Genomic DNA, 27,256 nt, shown 5'->3' with positions numbered 1-27,256 from the left:
TACTACCATTTCTGTGGGCGTGGCTTGGGCATGGCGGGGGAAGGACACTGCAAAATCTCCAGTCAGAGGAGGTATTTGCCGGTTCTCTGAACTACTTGAAATTTCCACTACCGGTTCTCCAGTACTGGTCAGAACCTGCTGAATACCACCACGGCATAAAATGCATGATTTTGTTGGCAGCTAAATTTTCTTCAGGAGAACATTCAGAGTTGGAGTTTACCAAGGGGTGGGATTCTACCAGTTCGTACCTATTCGCTAGAACCGGTTGTTAACATTCTAAGCAGTTTGGAGAACCGATTGTTAGAAGAAATTACTGGCCTAATCCTGTAAGGAAGGCAGGAAGGAAACATTCTGGTGTTGCTTACAGAAACTGCCTCTCCGTTAACCCTTATTACATTCTTGGCAGGACTGGACTTCCTGTCTCTGGAACTTCTCTGGTTGTTTTCCCCTTCTTTGCTGGTACTTTGCTTGTGTGGAGTGACCATTCAAAGTTACAATGGCAGTGAAAAAAGTGACTTATGACTCTTTTTCACACTTACGACTGTTGCAGCATCCCCACAGTCACGAGAGACCAGGCGAGTCTCGATGTGAGCGATATTGCCTCGATGTGAGTGATATTGAGTTGGCCACACCCACCAACTAAGCCACGCCCACAGAACCTGTTGTTAAAAATTTGAATCCCACCCCTGAGTTTACCATTGAAAAGTCTGTCACATTTTTACTTACAAAATGCATAGAAATCAGAAAAGACTGCATTTGACCCTGTTAAGATAAAATGGGTTGGTCTATCTACCCTTTGTCTAAATGCCTTCCAGATATGTGGATTTCGGTTCCTAGAATTCCTCATCCAGCATAAGCATTGCTGGGAATTCTGGGAGTTGAAGTCCTCACTTCAAAAGAGTATACTTGGAAACAGCCACTAGATCTCAGCTGCAAAAATCCAGATGATGGCTACTAGATATGGCAAAGAACTATAAGAATTCGAAAAGAGCTTTGCTGTTGTTGAAAAGTCATCCATATCGTTGTAACCCAGATTTGGCAGCTCTACTGAAGGAAAAAAACATTCCTGATACAGATAATCCACAACTTAAGACATCAATCAACCCCCCCCAAAAAAATTTATGTTGTTAAGCAAGGCAGTTATCTGAGTTTTTGCCCCATTTTACGACAATTTTTGCCACAGTTAAGTGAATCCCTGCAGTTGTTAAGTGAATCTGGTGGTCATTTAACAAATCTGGCTTCCCCCATTGATTTTGCTTGTAGGAAGTCAGCTGGGAAGGCTACACATGGTGATCACATGACCCCTTGACAGTGCAACTGTCATAAATAAATGCCAGTTGTCAAGTGCTTGAATTCTGATCGTGAGAGCATGGGTATTTGCTGGTCGTAAGTGTGAAAGACAGTCACAAGACACCTTTTTTCAGTGCTGTTGCAACTCCAGATGATCACCAAATGAATGGTTGTAGGTCAAGGACTACCTGTGTTTGGATCCTAGGCCATTCAAGGTTCAAATGCTCAGCAGTAGCATCGTGAATTGAACTGGTGGTAATTCAATGTCATACTTGTTACAATGTTAGGTAACCTACTTAGAATTCTCTCTATTAATTCTGCACAAACTGAGGTTTCTGAATTGTCCTCAATTGCTATTGAAATGCAGGTAGTCCTCGACTTACAACCACACTTGAGCCCAGACTTTCTGTTGCTAAGTGAGACATTTGTTCAGTGGGTTTTGCTTTTGCCCCATTTTACAGCCTTTCTTGTCACGTTTGTTAAGTGAATCATTGCAGTTGCCAAGTTAGTAGCATGGTTGTTAAGTGAAACCTGGCTTCCCCATTGACTTAGTTTGTCAGAAAGTCACAAAAGGTGATCCTGTGACCCCAGGACACTGCAATCATCATAAATATGAGTCAGTTGCCAAGCATCTGACTATTGATCATGTGACCATGGGGAGGCTGCAACAGCTATATGTGTGAAAAATGGTCGTAAGTCACTTTTTTCACTGCTGTTGTAACTTCAAATAGTCAGTAAATAAGTCGAGGACTACCTGGATTATAGATGATAATAATATAATGCACAAATAACTGAAGATGGTGTTTGATTTCGTTGTACTAGGTGCAATGACAATAAAGTAAACTAAAACTAAACTAAACCTGGCTGTTATGAACATCTGGTCCTCCAGCCAAAACTTCATACTATCAAAAGGCATTCGTAAAACCCCTATGAAACACCAACTGCCTGAACTACAGCTACAACGTAGCTACAACTACAGCTACAACGTTCGACAAAACTTCAGCTTTGGTTCTTTCTTATTCTTCCTATAGAACAGGGGTGTCAAACCCGATTTCACTGAGGCATCAAGGTTGTGTTTGACCGTGGCCGGGGTAGGCATGGCCAGCTCAATGTCACTCATTGTGGCTCTGTTTTCAGCCAAGACAGCCTTCTGCAGCCCTCTGCCAGTGAAAACAGAGCTTGGGGAGGCTACACGCAGCCCACCCAGGCTCCGTTTTCACTGGCAGAGGGCTGGAGGCCATCGCAGCCAAAAACAGAGGCTGGGCGGGCAGCGTGCAAGAGGCTGTCACAGCTGAAAACGGAGCCTGGCAGGGCCACGTATGGCTCTCCCAAGCTCTGTTTTCACTGACAGAAGCACCGTGGGCTGGTCCTTCTCTGTTTCCAGGGTGGTTCCATGGGCGAGATGTAAATACCTCACGGGCCAGATCCAACCCGTGGGCCTTGAGTTTGACACCCCTGCTGTAGAGACTTCATACAAATATTACAGTAGGAATTGGTGACACTTCAGTCCCAAATGACCCTGTAGATTGCAGCACCAGTGGCAGTGCTGCATCAGGGACGAGTTCTCTGTTTCACACATACACCCTTCCCATTCATCAGAGGGAAGGCAACCTTTTCCTGTATCCCTCAATGACTCTGCTGTCGATTATTAATTTATACGTTGCTTTGAGGTGTGGTTTGAATACGCCACCATTCATTGGGATCACAAACTATTTTAAGTCACAAATCAAAGTTTACAAATTACAATGGTGGGTTTTGTAAAGCACATCAAATGAAAACAGAACACACAATAAGATAGCATAATATGACATTTGAACAGGATGAATCCTTAATCAGAAACTGGAATATTAGCTTACAGTGTTTGGCAGAAATTCTGCAAAAATGTTTCTCTGATTATGTAGTATCTCATTAGCATTTATTTCTTAAAGATTGTTCCCAGGAACTCCTGTATAGTTGAAGTCCCAAATGCAGGTTCTTACCCTATTAACCCATGCACCACCATAAACAAGGCCACTCACATCTTACTCTGACATTACAATTGTGAACATAAGAAGATGGATTCTGTTTGTATAATGTTGGGTGTGTTCAGCAGCCTCTCCATGACTCAGCCTCTGCTCTGTTGCGGATTCCTTTATTAAACAGAAGAGTCAGCAGCCCCAGATAATTTCCTCACCCTTGAACAACTTTTAGCAACTGCTCATGGGAAGACCCAGCCCAGTGGAAATATTCTGCAAAGGAACATCTCTGTACATCTATACCATCTCCAAGCCACAAAATCAACCTTCATTTGACCCCAAGACTTGGGACCATGTGTCTTCAGTTCAGTTTCTGTTATAAAACATTTGAAAATCTGCAAAGCTGACTAGAGCCACAGAAATGTTGACAGTTCTCTTTTTCTGGTGGATGACTAATTCTGGGAAGTTGTGCTGAGCCGGCAAAAACTATAATGGCTAGTGAGCCAATTTCAATTGCGATAAAAAAACACACCAGATCATATTTCAAAGAATTCTGTCTCATGAAAAGTTCCATGCCTCTCAGAAAGTGCTGTTTAGAGGGAGTCTTTATAAATGTTTCAAACTTGCTTGCATATTTTGGCCAAAAAGACAAAGTTCCCTCAAGAGCACAGTTTTCTGACTTTATACCAGCTGCCTAGATTGCCTGGTTTTTAATACTGTAATGTTTCAAGGAAAGGATTCAATTGGTGCCTCTTTACTGGATAAAATGTTTTCAAAATAGTCTACGGCAGAGTGCTTTTAAACCTGGGTAAATTAAACAAAATTGGGTAAAAGAGGTTTTCTTTTGGGTAACAACACAGGAACCCATTACCCAATCACAACAGGGACTTCTACATTGACTTATAGTGTGTTATCCACATTGGGTAAAAAGACTTTATAATCAGGAGGTTTTGGATAATGAAGGAAAAGGTTTGATCTACTATCTGCAACTGCTCATTGTTTGCCTTGAATCCAACCAATTCAAGGAAAAGGATATAAGAGGTAAAGTTTTTAGTCTCTCATATGAGACTGCTTGAAGAAACAAAATTGAGGAACTCCCTTCTCTCTAGCTTCAGTTCTTGTGTTAGTCATGTATGCTTCCAGTATGCTGCGTGTGTGTACTTGAAGTGGTACAGTCCAAGAAAGCCTTTCCCATCGTATTGCGCTAATTATGTGCTCTGCCCTTCTAGCTGATGGTACCACCAGCCCTTTTCCATTCTCTGGGGTGGGTGCACCCTGTACAAAAAGGGTGCACCCTTTTTCTTATTCTGGCCCCTTTCCAGTGTTGCTGTGCCAGCTTCCCATCAAAGAAAAGCATCCATTGTCTTTCACAGCTGCCCATTCATATTCATCCTTCTTCCTCTATCAATGGGCCATTAGAGGAACTTGCCCTTCAGGAAGCAGCTTAACCCTTCAAACCCCAGTATGTGTTCCCTACCAGTGTGGATAAAGCCTCTTTTGACACATAGAAGGTCTTGCGTAAGGGAATCATAGTTCTTTTGTGGAAAAGATGACTGCAGAAAATGTGGAATAGTAGCTGCAAAACGGTTACACTTCCTCTGTAGATCTTGAAAGCAACAGACAGGTCAACGAGCATTACTCTAATCAAAACAGAATAGCAAGAATAGTAGCAATAGCACTTAGACTTATATGCTATTTCACAGTGCTTTACAGATGTACAGAGTCAGCATATTGCCCCCAGCAATCTGGGTCTCATTTTACTGACCTTGGAAAGATGGAAGGCTGAGTCAACCTTGAGACATTCAGGACTGAACCCCTGGCAGAGGGAATGCAGAGTTAGCCTGCAATGCTGAATTCTCACCACTGAACCATCATGGCAGATGTCAAATCCTTGCTCCAACCTTAAACTGGATCAAGAATAAGAAAGTGCCTGGATTCACACACCATACTCAGCCACAAAATAATAGGATAATGGAAATTATTTTGGACATCATCTAATCTAACCCCTTGCACAATGCAGAATCTGCTAAATAACTTTGAACAATGGCTATCCAGCCTCTGTTTGAAAATCTCTAGTGAAGGAAGTTGTAATAGGAGTGGCTTATAAGCCCAGTGAAATAAATATACTTCATGGGAGTAACCTCTTTTTCCAGTTGACAGTTCTTAATTCTTCTGGATGCTTATAACTTGTTTCTCTTTTTATGGTTCTATTTTTATTATGTAAAGTGCCCAGAGTCAGTTGAAGTCAGGCATTCTTAAATCTGTGTAATAAATAAATAAACAGAATCTGTTCCTCTAACCCAGGGATGTCAAACTCATGTTGTCATGGTGTCATCATATGATATATCGTGACTCCCCCCCTCACTAAACCAGGTGTGGGCGTGGCCAGTGCGTGACCCATCTGGGCTGCGGGCCATGAGTTTGACAACCCTGTTCTAACCTGTTGACTCTGTTCCTACCTCTGGGCTTCAGAGAATAAATCTACTTCTTCCTTTCCCACAAAACCTCTTTATAAAGTTGAAAACTGCTTTTATAACTCCCCTTGGTCATTGTCTTCTTCTTTTCTTTTTTTTGCAGGTTAGACGTATATAGAATTTGGTTTCCAGACCCTTCAACCTCTTGGTAGACTTGGTCCTTTTCCACAGCTCAGTTTGTTGAGTCCCTTTAAGACTGTGCTGCCTAGAACCGGACATTGCATTCTAAGAAGGTCCTGACTGAGATGGAGTAGAACATGGCTGAGTCCTCCTGCAGCAATCAGGGATGGAAATGAACTTCAAAGGAACAAATTTTGTTTGGCTCTGCTATAACATTTACTGGAGAGAACAACTAAAAAGACAAGACAATAATTCCCACTAGTTTTGCCTTCAAAGTAGAACTCTGCACACATTTAACTAAGCCATGAACTTCTTATTTTCTTTCCCTACTCTTTGATGTAGAAGGAAAAAAAATGAGTTTTCTGAGAAAGACCAGATTGCAGCTGAGCATTGTTTACATGGTGGCTACCAGCTTGTTGCTTAGTGTGAGAAGCTGGTGTCAAAGTGGGACCTTTGTGATCTGGAGTTTATAATGCTGTGTAATGTTAATACAGCTGTGCAGAAAATGAATGAATAAATATGCAGCTGTTTACAGATTCAGAATAAAAAAATAGTAAAGGTAGAAGGTGGACACATTCAACCACTGCTTTGTAACACCTCCTTTGACAGAAATAAGTTCTTCCAAACAAGAAATGTTTTCATTTTATTTATTAGTTGTTTTATTTATATTCTGCCCTTATTTTTTTTTAACCAAATTTTATTAATTTTTAAAGACATACAAAACATAGATACACAAAAACACAAAACATAAAAACATAAAAAATCTCTTTTCTGAAAGTTGCTTAGTCCCGGGTTATAACTCTTGGCACAGACACAAATTCAAATTCATATTCATTTTACATACCATTTCATATCTTATTAACATTTTCAATTTTCTATATAACTTCTCCTCACTTTTAAATTTTCTGCCCTTATTTTTACCCTGCCTTTTGGAATTAAAAAAATGTACTCCCCATTCTTTCTTGCAGAAATGTTCTAATTTTGAAATATTCTTTTTTTGCACGATCTCCATGTTTCATATTTTCAAGACTATTCAAATTTGGAGATTGTGATGGCCATTCTAAACCAGTGTCTTTTTTTCTGTAAGAAAAGTCACTTGGAAGAATGCTTAAAACTTTACTGAAATATCCAAACTCTGTTCTGCAATTTTTGTCAAAAATAAACAGAATTCTAATCAAAAGAGAAAAAGGTGCTAATGACCGAATTTGGAAAATGAAGTGCACATTTCTGCTGGACACCAATTGTGCAGTCCACATTTTGCTTATCAGGAGATCAATATGAAATGCATGGGTTTGTTAATATAGAGAAAGCATATGATAAAGAAAATAGGCTTAATTTATGATTTCTTTGGCCTGTGTGGAACAGAAGATTGGCTGCTAAATGTGAGGAGTACAGTATATGATGGAAATAAAATATATAAGAATAAATGGAATTTTTATAAATGGTTCAACATTGAGTAAGAAGAACAATAAGGATGTATGTTATTATCCTTTATGAAAAAAATGTATAAGGAATGCTTATGATAATGGTAAATTGGCTAGGCATGTGTGATGAAAGTCCAATTGTAGAATACTAAGAGAAAAATAATGTTACAACAGCCAAAGTAATTGTGCTTGATAGGTAAATAACATGAACAGTTGTAAGTATCAAAAGTAAGCCACGCAACCCAATACTCAGCTTTTACCCTCAACCACAACCCTACCTCAACCGATCCACCATCACACAAGACTAGGCACGCACGCCCCCAACTACCTCAATTCCAACTACTGCCGGCCTCAAATGCAAACTACTCAATGCAAGAAGCCTCGTGAATAAAATACCTGAATTTCTCATCCTCCTAAATATGGCTAACTTCGACATTATATTTGTCTGTGAAACATGGCTCAATGCATCTCTCCCTGACTCCATTACCACAGTAAGAGACTATCATGTTTACCGATCAGATCGTGAAAATCGTCGAGGAGGTGGTGTTGCTATATTCTATAAAAAATCCTTACATCTAAAAAATATCCAAGTTACCCAGGAGCTTGCCCTTCCTGAAACCATCATCTGTGAACTATCCTTAAATATCACAATTCGATTCTTACTATGTTACAGAGCACCTGATTATGACATCGAACATGTAAACAAGCTAAATACATTACTAACATGGGCTGCATCCTGCCCATACCCTTTTATCCTTCTTGGTGATTTCAATCTACCTCATATTGACTGGACCCTAAATGACTGTACAACTGAAATCATACACACAACCTTCTATAATGCTATTACAAATCTGGGACTGGAACAACTAGTAACCAACAACACTAGACTAAACAACTGCCTTGATCTCATCTTCTGCAATAGTTTGAATTTAATTTACGGAATACAAACTAAAGAACCCTTTTCCAGTAGTGACCACAATATGATTGACTTTTGTCCACACAAAAATCACCACAATGATGTAATCCCCAATTGTAACTTCAAAAAAGGCAACTATGATCTTATAGACAACGATCTCTCATCCCTTGATTGGCAATCTCTATTCACTGGATGCAATACTGTTGAAGACCATTACAACATATTTTTACTTGAAGTCAAAAGAGTCATCAAACTATATGTTCCAACAACAACTCCCAAAACAAAACAAAAAGCAGATTACCCATATCAATAAGGAAACTTCAATCCAAAAAGAGATCACTCTGGCGGAAAAACAAATCTGGTCACGTTGCCAATTTCAAAAACCGATACAAAAATTTATGCCACCAGATAAAGACCGAATGCACCAATTATCACATTAAACAAGAGGAAAACCTTCTAAGCACCAATTCCACCCGTGCTTTTTACAATTTTGTAAACAACAAACTAAAAGACTCAAGGTCCATCCCTCCCTTGATAGGACCTGATGGTAAAGACTGCAACGACGACACCATTAAATCCAACATCTTTAACACATTCTTCGCTCAGTATTTGTAAACAGCAATGGATCATGCCCAGTATTTCCTAGCCGTACCACAGATAACAACAATGATCTAATACATATCGATTTCACAGAAGACAATGTTGAAAAATCACTACGCAATCTAAAACCATCTCTATCTATTGGACCGGATGGAATATGTGCCTACTTCTTAAGAAACCTATCCACTGCCATAGCCAAACCTCTAAGCATAATCTTTGAAAAATCTTTCAGAACCAGCTCCTTGCCTAACCTATGGTCACAAGCCACAGTCATCCCCATCTTCAAAAAGGGAGACCCAAGCCTAGTTGAAAATTACAGGCCAATCTCCTTATGCTGCGTCACCTGTAAAGTCATGGAATCAATTATTAACCAATCCATTATCCTCCACTTAGAGACAAACAACCTACTCTCCAATAAACAATTTGGTTTCAGAAAAACTATCCTGTAATCTGCAACTCTTACACTGCAAAAACATATGGACGACACAACTCGACCAGGGCAAAGCAATAGACGCAATCTACATAGACTTCTGTAAAGCCTTTGATTCAGTGGTACACGACAAACTACTCCTAAAAATAAAATCCTATGGTATCTCTGGACAACTGAATAACTGGATAGAAGCATTCCTGTCAAACAGACAACAAATGGTCAAAATCGGGAGTGTCCTATCAAATCCAGTACCTGTCAATAGTGGTGTCCCCCAGGGCAGTGTTCTAGGACCAACTCTCTTCATACTCTACATAAATGACCTCTGCGATCATATTAAGAGCAATTGCGTTCTTTTCGCTGATGATGTAAAGCTGTTCAATACCACAGACAATACTGCTACCCTACAAAAAGATCTTGACTATGTATCTGAATGGTCAAACAAATGGCAACTTCAAATCTCAAAAATAAATGCTCTGTCTTACATATTGGCAAAAAAATCAGAAAATAAAATACAAGCTGAATAGTCAAGAACTTGTTGATGACCCAAGCTCTGTAAAGGACCTTGGAATACTCACCTCTAATGATCTAAGTGCTAGAGCCCACTGCAACTACATAGCCAAAAAGGCATTAAGAGTTGTTAACCTAATCCTACGTAGCTTTTTCTCTGGTAATATCACACTACTAACCAGAGCATACAAAACATTTGCTAGACCAATACTCGAATACAGTTCATCAGTCTGGAACCCTCATTACGTATCTGATATTAGCACAATTGAGAAAGTCCAGAAATATTTCACAAGGAGAGTTCTCCACTCTTCTACTCGTTGTAGAATACCTTATGCCACCAGACTTGAAATTCTAGAACTAGAAAACCTTGAATTACGCCGTCTTCGGTCTGACTTAAGCATGGTATATAAAATCATACATTGCAATGTCCTACCTGTCAATGAATACTTCAGCTTCAACCATAACAACACAAGAGCACACAATAGATACAAACTCAAAGTAAACCGCACCAAACTTGATTGCAGGAAATACGACTTCAGCAACAGAGTGGTCAACGTCTGGAATACTCTACCCGACTCTGTAGTCTCTTCCCCAAACCCCAAAAACTTTAACCTTAGACTGTCTACTATTGACCTCACCCCTTCCTAAGAGGTCTGTAGGGGCGTGCATAAAGCGCACCAACGTGCCTACCGTCCCTGTCCTATTGTTTCTCTTATTCTTTTATTTTTCTTATATGTACCCATTTCATGTATTCACAACTATGTATACGCTTATACTTATTATCTTGTAAACAATTGGCAAATCAAATAAATAAATAAATAAATAAAATAAATAAGTTGTATGTGAATATTGAAAAATTAGAGCAAGTAGATGAACTTGTATACTGGATAGAACACTTGCTAAAGATGGGAAAGTGGATGGAGAAACTTCAGTGCTCAAAGTGCTCAAAGATATGTGGTCTATTGTGAGGAATTAATGTTTGACAGAGGAAGCAAAAATGGCTGTCCTTAAGAGCATGCTTTTTGTCCCCTCCATTATATGGAAGAGAGAATTTGCGATGTTGAAAGAGACGTAAAAGCAAAGTGAAAAAAATGTGAATAGGATATTTAAGAAGTGTGTAGCGTAAAACAGGAAGAAATAGGGTCAGGAATGAATGGGTGCAGCATGATCTCATCTAAAAGAGAGTATTCGTCCTCTCTGAACTGTCTTTCAATTATTACTGAGCTTTTCTTTTAGACTATGTTCACATGGCATACTTATTAGCTGAACATGCTTTTAACCCAGGTCAACTGAGCTGAGTCATTGTTCTAGAAAAACGGTCCTATAACCTACCCCAAAACAATGTAATTATTTTTATATTGCCAGTGTTATAATCCCTGGGAAAGAGGGTGGCAGTTAGGAAAATATTGTGAATTCAAAACATTAATATCTGAAAACTTGAAAGCTAGCTTTCCTGTTCATCTTGTGAGCAAGATAAAGAAGGAAGCTTTGCCCTCCCAAAGTCAGATAAATTGGATCCCAAAAACAAAAGGAGCCAGTTGTCTAAATTGTAATTGAATCCCTTTCCTTTGTAATAAAATTTAATTAGAAAAGCTCCACGAAAACCTTGCTTTTGGATGGATTTGGCTACCAAGTGTTTGACAGCAGATGAGGAACTGAGAAATATTATCTTGCTGATGCTACAGTGTTAAGATAGGTTGTCTTGTATGAAAACAAGTACAGAGTCTCCTTAGCTTTCAAAGCCAAACAAATTTTTACGTTTTTATTATTGTATTATTAGACTCCATTCCATACTGGGTCTAAGCTCAAGAAGCTAAGGAGCAGAAGACCTGAATTAAATCTGGATGGAAGACTGTCAGTAAAGAGCAGGGCTGTAGGCTTGGTGAGGGACCCAAAAAAAACATTGCTTGGATGAAAGCACTGGGGAACTGTTTTCACACTTGCTAAGAAACACCATGGCTGTATTCATGAAGCCACTGGGAACAGAGCTCAGCTTGAAGACTGCAGTCTAAAGCAGTGGCCCCCAACCTTTTGGGCATCAGGGACCGGTTCCACAGATAAAAAATTTCCCACAGACTGGAGCAGGCATGGTTTTGCATGCTACCTGCATCCCATGGATGGGGCTTTGTTTGTTTGCGCGGCCTGGTTGAAGGCATGCCGCAGACCGGTGGTCTAAAGCAGGGGTCCCCAACCACCGGGCGCGGACCGCACCGGGCCGTGGAGCACTCTTTACCGGGCCGCAAAGAAAAAAAAAAAAAAATGGCGGCTTTCTTCGCCTTCGGTGAATGCTGCTGGGATCGGGATCAAGGACACAAATGAAAGAAGGGGAGGGAGGAAGCAACCGAAGCCTGTCCTTCTCTCTGGTCAGCTCTCTCAGTCGCTCTGTTGCTCCTCCACCAGCACAGGAAGAAACTGCTTCAAAGAAGCCGGGGTGGGGTGGCTTTTCCTGTCGCCGCAGCTTCCCGAAGCGCCGTTCACCCCATCCCGCCCGCCCGCCCGCCGCAGTTCAATCCACAGTGCTCCGTTCTGCCTGCCTGCCTGTCTGGTTGTTTGGGAGCAGCTTCGGCTGAGAATAATAACTATTCGCCTCTTTTATCAGCCGAAGCTGCTCCGAAACGAAGAAGGCAGGCAGGCAGGCAGGTAGAACGGAGCACTGTGGGATTGAACCGCGAGCGGGCGGGCGGGCGGGGTGGGGTGAACGGGCGCCGGGAAGCTGTGGCGACAGGAAAAGCCACCCCCGGCTTCTTGGGCTGCTGGAGGAGCGATAGAGTGACTGAGAGAGGAACGAGGCAGACACCTGAGGGAGGGAGGGAGGGAGGGAGACACCTGAGGGATGGGGCTGAGGGAGGCAGGGCCGAGGCGCTCCCTGAACTTGGTGGTTTGCTGGCAGACGTTTTATTACCCGACTAGGTAACAACATCAGATGTTACCTAGTCAGGTAATGAAACGTCTGCAAGCAAACTACCAAACTCGATTCTCTCTCCCCCGGTCCTTGAAAAATGTTTCTGCTTGAAACCGGTCCCTGGTACAAAAAGGTTGGGGACCACTGGTCTAAAGGATGCAGAATAGAGGAGCAGTTGGACTAGATAGAAGACCTCCAAGGTCCCTTCCAACTCTGTTATTCTGTGTCACGGAGAAAGGAATCCTATTTTTACACAGGAGCTGTAGATAAGGAGACTACTCTCCCACAACAATAGATGAAGGCTTGTATGTAACAAGCCAATCCTGTGTTCAGCATGCGGGGTTGGAGGGTTTTGTGCCTTTGAGTCCATCTTTCTTCTGCCAGCTATAACAAATGAGTTAGTACAGTTTTCTTGGCAGTCTTTTCGGAAATGGTTTGCCCTTGCCTTCTTCCTAGAGCTGAGAGTGCTGACTCAAGGTCAGCTTGCTAGCTTTGTGCCTAAATTGGGATTAGAACTGAAGTTTCTACACTACTAGACCAGTGCCCTGACAACTAGACCAAACCAGCCATAACTCACAATTGGCTGGCTTCACCTAAAATGCTGGACCATAAAACACTGCAGACCAGAAGGGATGGGTTCACAAGACTTCCTAAGCCACAATCTGATATGTTTTTAATCTACTTTGTGGCATAAACACAGGCAGGCAAGAAAAATCAGGAGCCAATATCTGGGTTTAGTCTATGGTCATGTTCCTACCTCTCTCCCAATGCAGCCCTCCCCCCATCCTGGGGCTTTAACATGCATCCCCCACCTGTTGGGTTTCAGTGCCATCTGCTGTTGGATGCTGTTGCCCACAGCCATGGTTTTTGAACTAGAGGTCTTCCCTGGCAAGAGCAGGGTTCACAGCTGGTTCACACATGCATTTGTAAGTTCATTTATCTCTGGATAAACTGTAATAGACAAAAGCAACTCTTCCTCTTCCAGGAATTATTTTTACTGTAACATCAAAGAGCTGCTTCTTGCTGCTGGGGAAGATAGAATGACACTTTAACCCAGGGGTGTCAAACTTGGCAATTTCAGACTTGTGGAGTTCAATTCCCAGAATTCCTCAACCAGCATGGTTAGCTGGGGAATTCTGGAATCAAAGTCCACAAGTCTTAATATTGCCAAGATTGGACACCTCTGCTTTAGCCAATCTGATCCTATTCTAACTTTTCCTGACTTAATCAGTCTAGCAAATCTTGTTTATCTTTTGTACAACTTTATGAATGGCCTCTAAAGCAGGACCATCACTAGCCAGATCTTAGCTTATGAAATGATTAAATCTTCTTATATGTAAATAAAGGGAAAAAAAAGTACTTTCCAAACAACATTTAAAATGTGTTTTCCCCTTTTCTTAGCCATATATATGTTTTGTTTGTACAACAGCCTAAATCAAAATTGGGTTTGCTTCTTTGGGTCTTAATATATTAAGTGAATCAAGACTGTATGGTTGATTGAGTTCATTTATTAAGGAGTGTGTTGCATGAACCCTTCAAATTATAAACCATTGTTAAATAAATAATGGTTTAAAATGTTGTATAAACAGGGCCACAAATTTCTTCATCTCCTGCTGTGCTGCCTCATTGTGGCAATGGGGTGTATGTGTTTCTGAGAAGAATGAGTGAGAACATCTTTATTTTGTTTATTCTTGGTTCATTAAATACAATGAGTTCAGCTTACACAATAAAGTAAGCCACAAATCATGCTTTCCAGAACACACTGGCTGTACTTAAAGGTATGCTAACACAACACATTATAGCTGAATGCAGTTCATAGACACTTATAGGAAGCTGTTTCAAATATTAAATTAACACCCCATATCTGAAGGCACTTGATTCAAAATATTTTCCAGAAATAAATCTCACTCATAAAACTGCAGCCTCTCTGCTTCAGAGGGCCTCTATTGTTTTCAAATCAGTGTCATGTACCATTTTAGAGAAATCAGTGGCATGTATTTTAGGGAATTTGGTAAGAAACTGCCTAAGGAGGCGGGTGCCATTCATAGCAGTATTTTACTTTTCATCTGGGACTGGGCTTACATATCACTTTCAGCCAAAATGTGGTTTGCTTGGCTGTGCCCAAAATAGTGTGGATTGTAAAACTAGACTTATGGTTATATGTGTTTGGAAACCCTGATAACTGATTAAGCAAACAGAACTAAAAGTTTTGGGTGAGGAGATGTTTACCTTTTTTTTCTCCATTTTGTTTTCCTGTTCTAACTTGCACTGTGGGTTATGTTGAGAAACGTTATGGAATGGAAGGGTTGGGTCTAATCCTTTTTCCCTGATCCAGTTAGCAGATATTTCCTCCCACTGCAGCAATTTAATGGGTATAGCAGGTTTCCTCACAGGCTGTTGTATAAACTCCTCCCCCCCTTTTTTCACTGCTTGACCCCACATTCATATGCTGAGAATTTCCTTCTCATCACAGTCCTTCTAAATCAATTACATGCTCCAGTTAAGCAGGACCTGGGGTAGTCTGGTTTTCCATTCTAACACCTTCCACTGTACATAGCTTTTCATTTCTTCTTAACTCTGTCCTCTTCCTATCTTTTCTGGATGTGCAATGCTTGGACACTGTTTTAGATCTCTTACCTTTTCTTGGCTGGGATGCTTACAGTATGTTTAGATTTAATATTTTCTTCCATCATTATGAAATGGGTAGGAGAGCTCTTTTTTTCCTTCTGCTGACTCTACCAAAGCTTTAAAGTGGGCTCTTTTCAGTCCTAGTCATATTGATTATTATAGTACTCTATTTTCTGGCCTCTCTTGTAACCTTTCTCTCTCTGCTTTTAATTGTTTTGTGCACTTAATTCTTTCTTCCCTTGCACGATAGCCTGTCCATATTGTTTCTATTGTTTTCTTGGTGTAGGACACCAAGGTTCTCCATCCAACATGGGTTAGAATGGAAGCTGAAGCATCGCCTTCTATTGAAAACCTACCCTGAAACTTTCTGCCCTTCATTTGCCTGTTCAGCTGGCCTCCTTTCTTTACACTTACCTGTAGGCTGCATTCACACAATATGTTAAGTTTGATTACTCGAGTCAACTGAATCAACCCTTTGACAGTACAATATATGTAATGATAAACTGAGCGACCAGGCTGGACTTGTGTTGCTCACTAATTCACAAAAATACTAGCCAAGAGTTAACACAAAATAAATTTCATTTTGCAAATGCAGTCATTAGGTTTATAACTAACCTTGTGAACATGTGTGAACACAATCTTTTCTTTCAGTGTCAACCATTTTTGCTCTTGTCTGCTTGCTAGATCCTCTGTTTCATATATTTTCTTCATGTCTTTTCTCCATGTTAATGTTTCTCTACTTTCCTTTTTATGAGGATCTTATTTTTAATTTGGTTCTGGCATCTGATGAATCAACTTTTCTTTTTCTTCCTTTCATGATCTTGAGCAAAATACCAAAGTAGACATCCCTAGCCTTGTACCCAGTAGAAAAGTTGGCTATTTCCCCATCTCCAGCTCTAGCATGGACCTTTAAAACTATTAAACGTATCTATTTTAGACCTAGCACTGGACTGCACCTGATCTCAAAAAGCTAAACAGAATCAGACTTGGATAGTGCTTGTATTGGAGAGTACTGGGACCTCCCAAAATGTAAACTAATCTGAGAAGGTAGAAGAACATCCTGGAAAAAAATAATACTAAACCATTTCCATAGTTGACGTAAAAACAGCATGGATGTATCCATAAGACCATCAGGAATTGAATTTGATTCAAGGTTGGTTTTTATTAAGTTCTTAAATGTGAAGTTTTATTCTTCCCATGTTGAAAATCTGCTCCTCTTCTGGTGGACACAGAGACAGCACTTTAAGTTTCTTTTCTTTTTTTTATTCCTTTTCTTTTTCATGCAAGTTCTTAATGAGCTGCCACATGCCCAAGGGATTATCTGAGAATGAAAAATGTAGTAGCTTTGCTTTGTGGCTATTCTTGCATCCTACCACCATTTCCCAGGTGACTAATGTTTGCTAAACTTAGCTAGCAATAAGTCTAGGTTTGCACAACTCGTGGAACTATGCTGGACTATATAAATCAAGAACAAGGGGTGGCTACAGGCCAAGAACCTGAACTAGAATCTGGATTTTCAATGTAAACCCAATCTTCAGTGAACACGCAGAATTGCTTGCGGGAATAACAGATGACAGTCTTCTCTGCAAATGGGAAACATTGCTTTCTCCTATTGAAGAGTGTTATATATTTGCATACTTACCTATGGTGGGTTGGTCCGTGGCAGCGGGAGATTTGAAGAGCTGTCATTGGCCGCGAGCCGCGAGCAGCCGGCTATAAAAAAGGCTGCCGCGGTTTCTCCGTGTTCAGATTCTAGAAGGAAATAAAGAAAGAAAAAAGGTCAACTGGGTCTCAAGTCTCCTTTCCCACAACGCAACAAAGAGTATTTTCCAATATAGTTCAGATCAAATATGGTTTTCCCCTGTAGGAAAAGGTTCAGTGGTTCATCAGGCTGAGTGAATACTGGAGATAGCTGCATCTGTAGTAGGTTGTACCATTCTCCCTCCCTTTATTTGCCCTCAAGAGTTATGTTTTGATACTCCCAATGTTAGAATGTTTATAGCTGAACTTCTAAGATGAGAACCTAAAAAGAACTATGCTGGACCAGACCCAAGACCCATCTAACCTAGCTTCCTCTGTCACACAGGAACCACTTAGCTGCATGCGGCAAGCTGACAAGGATGGACAGAAGGGTTGGTAGCCAACTTTCAGAATTGCTCCTCAGCAATTGAAATTTAAGATATATTGCCTGTGATCAAAGAGCGAGCAAATTCATGGCTACTATATTGAGTTGTAAAAATCTTGATGACCACTACATGGCAACAGAACCATGGCTTTTGGTAGTTCTTTGTTACATCTAATAGTCATCTGGTTTTCTGTAGCCCAGATCTGGTAGTGTGATGGAATATGCACCTGGTGAAGCAATTGGAGAAGAATCTTAGCATCGCAGAGCTTTCCCAGTACATTTCAGAGAAAAATGCAAATTAAAAGACTGCAGAGTCCTGAACTGGATGGGGATTAGGGAAAGAGGTTCAGGGTAGCCACACCCTAGAATCTCTTAGAACAGGGGTGTCAATATTTCATTGAGGGCCACATCAGGGTTGTGTTTGACCTGGGGGGGGGGGGCATGGCCAGCTCAACGTCACTCATGTTGGGGGCGCCTGTGGTGGCCTGAGCACTCTGCCAGTGAAACAGGCTCACGAGCTCTGTTTTCAGTTGCAATGGCCTCCTGCAACCTTCTGCCAATGAAAACAGAGCTCAGGAGGGCTGCGGGCACTACAGGCCAGTCCTTCGCTGTTTCCAGGGTGGCTCCACGGGCCAGATCTAAGCACTCCACAGGCTGGATCCAGGCCCCAGGCCTTGAGTTTGATATTCCTGTCTTAAAATATATCTATTAGGGCAGCGGCCCCCAGCCTTTTGGGCACCAACAACTGGTTCCATGGAGAGAGGTTTTTCCATGGACCGGAGGGATATGGTTTTCCATGCTGCCTGTATCCTACAGATGGGGCTTCACTTGTTTGTGGCCTGGTTTCTGGCATGCTGTAGACCGGTGCCAGTCCACGGACGGGGGGTTGGAGACCACTGTGTTAGGGTACAGAGTTATAGCTTTAGTTTGACAAGATTCTGTCCATTAGGTATAAGCAAATAAAGGGCGTTTCGTGGCGTTGGCTTTGGGCTTTGACCTGACAGGTAGATCTAAGCAGGCAGCCAGCAAGACGTAACTTCCCCATCCACCTACAAATGCAAAAGCATAAATGATTAACACTGTAGATATGATCCTCTTCCATTTGGCCATGTATTTGTTTATGGCATATGAAGTGGGGGTGGTGAAGCTGTTGCTGAAAAGCCTCTGCTAAAATTAGGTAGTGCAAAGCTAGCAGATCTGCCAGCAAAGTGCATCTGTTAAAAGCATTTTGGAAGGAATCTTGACACTGATCTGAATCATGAAAGGATCCGGATGCTAGGAGAGTAGCCAGAAACTCTTGAACACCAAAACTCAGAAAGGGGCTTTACAAAACAGGAATGGAGAGAAAAAAAATACATGGAAGATTGCTGCCTTGAGATCATGTAAGCTTCTAAAACATCTAAAAAGTACTAATACCACTCTATAAAGCCTGAGTAAGACCACACCTAGAGTACTGCATCTAGTTTTGGTCACCACATTATGAAAAAGATGTTGAGACTCTAGAAAAAGTACAGAGAAGAGCAACCAGGATGATTAGAGGACTGGAGGCTAAAACATATGAAGTATGGTTGCAGGAACTGGGCTTAGCTAGTCTAGTGAAGAGAAGGACCAGGGGAGACATGATAGCAGTCTTCCAATATTTGAGGGGCTGACACAGAGAGGAAGGGGTCAAACTATTTTTATAAAGCGCCTGTAGGCCAGACAAGGAATAATGGATGGAAACCGAACAAGGAGAGATTTAACCTGGAAATCAGGAGAAACTTTCTGACAGTGAGAACAATCAACCAATGGAACAGCTTGCCCTCGGAAGTTGTGGGAGCGCCATCACTTGAGACTTTCAAGAAGAGATTGGACTGCCATTTGTCAGAAAGGGTCTCCCGCTTTGGGGGGGGTGGACTAGATGACCTACAAGGTCCCTTCCAACTCTGATTATCTGTTATCTAAAAAACAACAACAACACCCCAGCTGGCATTGTGTATCATATTCATTGTGATCATATGAATGTTCTGTCCCAATGTCCAACCTTTCTCCTTATCCTTTGGGTATTCCTAATAGTGAAGCATCCAATTCCTGCAGAAATGTTTAAGTAGCTCTCTCGGAACTCCATCACTGTACTTCAGGAGAAGGGAGAAAACAGAGGATCCAGCTGCAACAGTAACTCTACCAGTGATTAAGAAAAGAAAGTTTAATGGTGACTTTATAACTTCCTCTAGGGCCCTTGCTTGCTGAACAGCTTTCTACTGAATTTCTTGCATTTATTCTCTAAGTTGAGGTTGGTCATGGACACAGAGCAGGTCCCAGCTGGGATGTGTTGTCTTGTAGTCAACCACCAGAGGGAGCGCCAAGACACTTCCTGGAGGTTGAAAGCAACCTGCACTTCTCATATGTACCTCTCACATGATGTTCTAAGGATAGTAGGTGTCATTCAAAAAATGCATTTGCTGTATCCAACCAAAATGTACTTTTACTGAGTTCTGAAAAACAATATATTTTGTGGAGATGAAGTAGTAGCTAAACTGTGCAAGGCACTGAAAGACTGATCTCAATAACAGCAATAGCACTTAGACTTATATACTGCTTCATAGTGCTTTACAACCTCTCTAAGTGGTTTGCAGAGTCAGCATATTGCCCCCAACAATGCCACTAATAAAATATCCCTCAGTCCTTTGTGCAGTGCTTGGTAATTCAACAAATGAACAGGTAAATACATATGAAGTGAATGAGATCTTGATTTACAAGTAGTCCTCAAGTTATGACTGTAATTGAGCCTGGCAATTATAGCTGTTAAGTTGTGACAGTTATAAAATGGTTATAAAATGTGACTGGACCTGATTTTACAACCTATGGTGGTCCTTAAGTAAATGTGGCTGTCGTTAAGTGAATGTGGAAGTTGTTAAGCTAATGCTGCAGTTGTTAAGTGGTGTTTGCCAAAAATTGGACATGTAGGAAGTCCCCGGCCCCAATTAAAATATTCTTTAATCTTAATATTAAAAAGAGGCAAATAGAATATTTCCTCTAAAGGAGAAAAAAAATCTTAACAAAGGCAGAAAGCAGCCCCAGGCTTCCTGCCATAGGAAAACAGCCTCAAGCAGAAGCTTGAAGAAGCTGGTCTTTAGGAATCCAGATTTTGAATCCATTCAGAAAGACTGGGACAATCTATTCATAAGCAAAGAGACTCCAAATAAGCAATACAATTAGGCAAGCCAGAACTGACAAGATTAGCTAAGACAAACACCTAGGATTTGCATTTCCCCTTTTGCCTGTAGAGCCAGCCATGACCCCTATATGACCCCATAGGAATCTAGCAACAGCCATTAAAATATTAAAGGACAAATTCTTGCTCAGGAAAAGGCATCTCTGTCACAAAGCCCCAAACCCACCTACTCTCAACTCCATTTTGTCAGCCATCCCAGAAACATGCTGCTGTCACTGAAGTTTCGGGCTACCAAATAAACAGAGACTCTTTCTTGCAGCCAGCCTCCATTTTACTTCCAGTGTCTTTCTCCCAGCTTGGAACAGGACTGGATTTTTCTTCCAACAGAAGTAAATGCCAGTTTCCAGCCAAATTGTGGTCACTGGACTATGGGGTGTTGCAAATGGCTGTATGTGCAGGCCAGTTACTAAATGCCCAAAATTCAGTCACATGACTGAAGAGGGAGCAACATTAGACCTTTGAAACCAGGTCATAAGTAGCTTTTTTTGGGGGGGGGGGGCTGTTGTATTTTTGAATGGTTGCTAACCGACTAGTCATAAATCAAAGACTATCTGTAATATTTTTAAAACTGGGACTTTACTTGATTCCAGAGGTTGAAACAAAAAAAGTGCCAGCACTGTTCAATTCAATGGCTCCATGCAGTGGTGGGATTCAAAACTTTTTACTACTGGTTCTGTGGGTGTGGCTTGTTAGGCATGGCTAGGTGGGCATGGCCATGTGACTGAGTGGGTATGTCTTCTTCTTCTTCTTCTTCTTCTTCTTCTTCTTCTTCTTCTTCTTCTTCTTCTTCTTCTTCTTCTTCTTCTTCTTCTTCTTCTTCTTCTTCTTCTTCTTCTTCTTCTTCTTCTTCTTCTCCTCCTCCTCCTCCTCCTCCTCCTCCTCCTCCTCCTCCTCCTCCTCCTTTGCAGCCATTCCCCACCCAATTTTTGGGCCTTCTGGGCCTCAGGCAAGCCTCCGGGGCGGGGTTGCTCCCAGAAGGCTCCCTGGGGCTCAGGAAGAAAAAAAATGGAGGGGGGACTGCACCCGTCCCTCCATTTTTGCCCTTCCTGGGCCTCAGGGAATCCTCCTGGGCAAAGCATAATTGATTAGTGATTAGAGTAATTAATTGATCAGGCTGATTGTTGCTCAGGAATATTATCTGACTTGAGAGATTACTGCAATTGATTGTTTGATGTAATATTGGCTATATAGATTACCCAAAATTGTTCCTTTAATTAATTCAATCAACGTACTATTTTAACAATCCTACCATGCCAAAAAGAAAATCCTACGTCAAACCACAACCTAAAGAGAAGATGATCCCCACCAATGAACCACAAGACTCCTGCACATGCCTTAAATGCTACAAAAATCTAAAGGATAATGAAAACTCCATCAAATGTTCTCTGTGTAAAAAATACACTCATCATGACTGCTTGGGATTACCTGAGCAGATGATTCAATACCTAAAATCATCCAATGAGTTTCCATATTTCTGCAAATCATGCAGACCCAAACTGGATCTGTCTGAAAGAGTTGATACCATCGAAACCATTGAAACATCCCCTACCATCGAAACCATTAAAACATCCCTCAACATCATAGTAGCATCCCTGGACGCCGTAAAAGAAAGAATATCCAACCTTGAAAAAAAAGACACAACGCAAAAACCTGAACATCCAATAGCTACAAACCACATCTCTACCAAACAACCACAATCCAATCCAAAACCCAATCCACAAATAAACACAACCCAGACAAATATTGATATCCCAATCCTCATCAGAGAAGCCGTTGAGCGTGAACGGAAACGTCCAAACGCCATCTTATTTGGTCTAGAAGACATCAATGTCAATGATGACATCACAACTGTCCGAAACATCATCAGAAATTATCAAGCATCAACCATCTCCGCTGATGAAATACTTGACATTTCCCGCATGCCGAGAGCTCAAAAATAGAGACGGCTCTGTGGCCCCACGCTTGTGCAGGGTCATTTGCAAAAATGAATCAAGCAAACGTAAATTCATTTATACTATAAACTCACTCGCCAAAACCAACACCAACCATAAGAACCTCCGTTGCCGCCCTGACCTAACCATACAGCAACGTGCCCGCTCCCGTGTACTCCGCATCGAACTCAAAAACCGTCTAGACAATGGAGAGAAGGACCTGTACATTGACTACCATGCTGACTGTATCAAAAGTAAGCCACGCAACCCAATACTCAGCTTTTACCCTCAACCACAACCCTACCTCAACCCATCCACCATCACCCAAGACTAGGCACGCACGCCCCAACTACCTCAATTCCAACTACTGCCGGCCTTAAATGCAAACTACTCAATGCAAGAAGCCTCGTGAATAAAATACCTGAATTTCTCATCCTCCTAAATATGGCTAACTTCGACATTATATTTGTCTGTGAAACATGGCTCAATGCATCTCTCCCTGACTCCATTACCACAGTAAGAGACTATCATGTTTACAGATCAGATCGTGAAAATCGTCGAGGAGGTAGTGTTGCTATATTCTATAAAAAATCCTTACATCTAAAAAATATCCAAGTTACCCAGGAGCTTGCCCTTCCTGAAACCATCATCTGTGAACTATCCTCAAATATCACAATTCGATTCTTACTATGTTACAGAGAACCTGATTATGACATCGAACATGTAAACAAGCTAAATACATTACTAACATGGGCTGCATCCTGCCCATACCCTTTTATCCTTCTTGGTGATTTCAATCTACCTCATATTGACTGGACCCTAAATGATTGTACAACTGAAATCATACACACAACCTTCTACAATGCTATTACAAATCTGGGACTGGAACAACTAGTAATCAACAACACTAGACTAAACAACTGCCTCGATCTCATCTTCTGCAACAGTTTGAACTTAATTTACGGAATACAAACTAAAGAACCCTTTTCCAGTAGTGACCACAATATGATTGACTTTTGTCTCAACATACATCCACACAAAAATCACCACAATGATGTAATCCCCTATTGTAACTTCAAAAAAGGCAACTATGATCTTATAGACAACGATCTCTCATCCCTTGATTGGCAATCTCTATTCACTGGATGCAATACCGTTGAAGACCATTACAACATATTTTTACTTGAAGTCAAAAGAGTCATCAAACTATATGTTCCAACAACAACTCCCAAAACAAAACAAAAAAGCAGATTACCCATATCAATAAGGAAACTTCAATCCAAAAAGAGATCACTCTGGCGGAAAAACAAATCTGGTCACGTTGCCAATTTCAAAAACCGATACAAAAATTTATGCCACCAGATAAAGACTGAATGCACCAATTATCACATTAAACAAGAGGAAAACCTTCTAAGCACCAATTCCACCCGAGCTTTTTACAATTTTGTAAACAACAAACTAAAAGACTCAAGGTCCATCCCTCCCTTGATAGGACCTGATGGTAAAGACTGCAACGACGACACCATTAAAGCCAACATCTTTAACACATTCTTCGGCTCAGTATTGTAAACAGCAATGGATCATGCCCAGTATTTCCTAGCCGTACCACAGATAACAACAATGATCTAATACATATCGATTTCACAGAAGACAATGTCGAAAAATCACTACGCAATCTAAAACCATCTCTATCTATTGGACCGGATGGAATATGTGCCTACTTCTTAAGAAAGCTATCCACTGCCATAGCCAAACCTCTAAGCATAATCTTTGAAAAATCTTTCAGGACCAGCTCCTTGCCTAACCTATGGTCACAAGCCACAGTCATCCCCATCTTCAAAAAGGGAGACCCAAGCCTAGTTGAAAATTACAGGCCAATCTCCTTATGCTGCGTCACCTGTAAAGTCATGGAATCAATTATTAACCAATCCATCATCCTCCACTTAGAGACAAACAACCTACTCTCCAATAAACAATTTGGTTTCAGAAAAAAACTATCCTGTAATCTGCAACTCTTACACTGCAAAAACATATGGACGATACAACTCGACCAGGGCAAAGCAATAGACGCAATCTACATAGACTTCTGTAAAGCCTTTGATTCAGTGGTACCACGACAAACTACTCCTAAAAATAAAATCCTATGGTATCTCTGGACAACTGAATAACTGGATAGAAGCATTCCTGGCAAACAGACAACAAATGGTCAAAATCGGGAGCGTCCTATCAAATCCAGTACCTGTCAATAGTGGTGTCCCCCAGGGCAGTGTTCTAGGACCAACTCTCTTCATACTCTACATAAACGACCTCTGTGATCATATTAAGAGCAATTGCGTTCTCTTCGCTGATGATGTAAAGCTGTTCAATACCACAGACAATACTGCTACCCTACAAAAAGATCTTGACTATGTATCTGAATGGTCAAACAAATGGCAACTTCAAATCTCAACAAATAAATGCTCTGTCTTACATATTGGCAAAAAAAATCAGAAAATAAAATACAAGCTGAATAGTCAAGATCTTGTTGATGACCCAAGCTCTGTAAAGGACCTTGGAATACTCACCTCTAATGATCTAAGTGCTAGAGCCCACTGCAACTACATAGCCAAAAAGGCATTAAGAGTTGTTAACCTAATCCTAGGTAGTTTTTTCTCTGGTAATATCACACTACTAACCAGAGCATACAAAACATTTGCTAGACCAATACTCGAATACAGTTCATCAGTCTGGAACCCTCATTACGTATCTGATATTAGCACAATTGAGAAAGTCCAGAAATATTTCACAAGAAGAGTTCTCCACTCTTCTACTCGTTGTAGAATACCTTATGCCACCAGACTTGAAATTCTAAAACTAGAAAACCTTGAATTACACCGTCTTCGGTCTGACTTAAGCATGGTATATAAAATCATACATTGCAATGTCCTACCTGTCAATGAATACTTCAGCTTCAACCATAACAACACAAGAGCACACAATAGATACAAACTCAAAGTAAACCGCACCAAACTTGATTGCAGGAAATACGACTTCAGCAATAGAGTGGTCAATGTCTGGAATACTCTACCCGACTCTGTAGTCTCTTCCCCAAACCCCAAAAACTTTAACCTTAGACTGTCTACTATTGACCTCACCCCTTTCCTAAGAGGTCTGTAGGGGGCGTGCATAAGCGCACCATCGTGCCTACCGTCCCTGTCCTATTGTTTCTCTTATTCTTTTATTTTTCTTATATGTACCCATTTTATGTATTCACAACTATGTATACACTTATACTTATTATCTTGTAAACAATTGGCAAATCAAATAAATAAATAAAATAAATAAATAAATAAAACAATCATCCAATAGTGATAGAAATCAAATAAAATTAAAAAAAAGCAGTAAGACAACTAGGGGAATCCCAGCACAGCTGATCATATGAACAGCTGATTGTTGGGAGTGGGAAAAAAAGAAATACCTTAAGGGGCAAGCTTCAGGCGGGCGGGGTGAGCAAGCATCGGGTGGGCGGGGCAAGCGAGCCAGCGGTGACCAGGCAACCGGGTTGGGGGCGTGGCCAGCCAGAACTTACTACTGGTTCGGCGACCCACGCCAAATCCTTGCTACCGGTTTGCCTGAACTGGTACGAACCGGCTGAATACCACTTCTGGCTCCAAGCCTGCCCAGGTGACTTGCATTAAGAACTGAAATAAAATATTGGAAGGAACATTTTTTGAGGAAATTCTCTCATAACCTTTTTTGTAAAAAGATGCTAGTTTACAGAATCCACAACTATTTTACATTTTATTTCTTTCAAAGTAACTTCTTTTCAAAGCAACTGTAAGACAAAGCAAAATTAAAACATTTAACTGTTACCACACATTAAGCATGCTGCCAATGAAACATTCTATGATACTCAAATAATACCGTACATTTAGGTTAGTTAAATGAACAATCAAAACATTTAAAAAGTCAGATGAGAGACTTGAAACTTTTCTTAGTCAAAGCAACCTGAAATTGAAGGCTGAAAGGTTTGTCTTAATATAAAAAGTGGGGAAATGTAGCTTATCTTCAGTGGAAGGGAGATCAGCAAATGAAGGCTCATTAATACCTTGGTGGATGTTCCAAAGGAAGCCTGAAGAACTGAAGAAGCTTCTTGGATGAGAAGCAAAACATCTTCAAGGAAAAACAAAGTTTTCTTTTGAAAAAGCACCATGACCTAGATGACTAAGAACCTCTAGAGACCTTGGTGGAGGCTACTATTTTTATTTAACTTAAAACAGATATGTATTTCAAAAAGGATACCTTTAGGTGGACAGATACTTACTGAGCTTATACAATTAGTACCCAGCATACAGGTTAACTCAACTTAGCACCATTTGTTTAGGGGGCCATTCAGTCACAATGGCACTGAAAAAAAGTTTTCACACTTATGACTGTTGCAGCATCCCCATAGTCACATGATCAAACTGTGGGTGCTTGACAATTGTTGTGTATTTATGATGCTGGCAGTGTCCCAGGATCATTTGATCTTCGTGGAGGGCAGAATTAAACACATCATTAGCTTAGTATTGTTTCATTCCCACAAGTGGTCAAAATCCATCCACTCTTGACCCTCATCTTGCGCCAATTTAGTGTTGAACTTTAATTGACTAGATTTTTGTGTATAGGCTTGAAAAAAATCAGACACTGGGCCGGTATAAGCTCTTGAAGGTCTAAATGTAAGGATCAATTATATGTCATTTTTTTCAGCGCCATTATAAC

General features: G+C 40.9%; 1 long non-coding RNA gene across 2 annotated transcripts in view; it reads right to left on the bottom strand.

Annotated features, from left to right (window-relative positions):
• Nucleotides 1–27,256, bottom strand: part of LOC148132715 (uncharacterized) — a 44,845-nt gene that overhangs the window by 10,973 nt on the left and 6,616 nt on the right. Inside the window, exons 2-4 of one of the 2 annotated variants that reach the window (XR_015748487.1) lie at nucleotides 16,889–16,998; nucleotides 5,011–5,152; nucleotides 2,448–4,851 (exon numbers count right to left, since the gene is read on the bottom strand). This is a non-coding gene — a long non-coding RNA (uncharacterized LOC148132715). Of the gene's footprint in view, nucleotides 1–2,447; nucleotides 4,852–5,010; nucleotides 5,153–16,888; nucleotides 16,999–27,256 lie in introns of those variants that run through there. The other variant, XR_015748489.1, reaches the window with a different exon arrangement.

This window comes from Notechis scutatus, chromosome 1 (assembly GCF_049901735.1).
Source record: "Notechis scutatus isolate UNSWTSFEM ecotype Mainland chromosome 1, rNotScu1.2, whole genome shotgun sequence".
Lineage (NCBI taxonomy): Eukaryota > Metazoa > Chordata > Lepidosauria > Squamata > Elapidae > Notechis > Notechis scutatus.
This window is presented reverse-complemented; position numbering and strand designations above follow the sequence as displayed.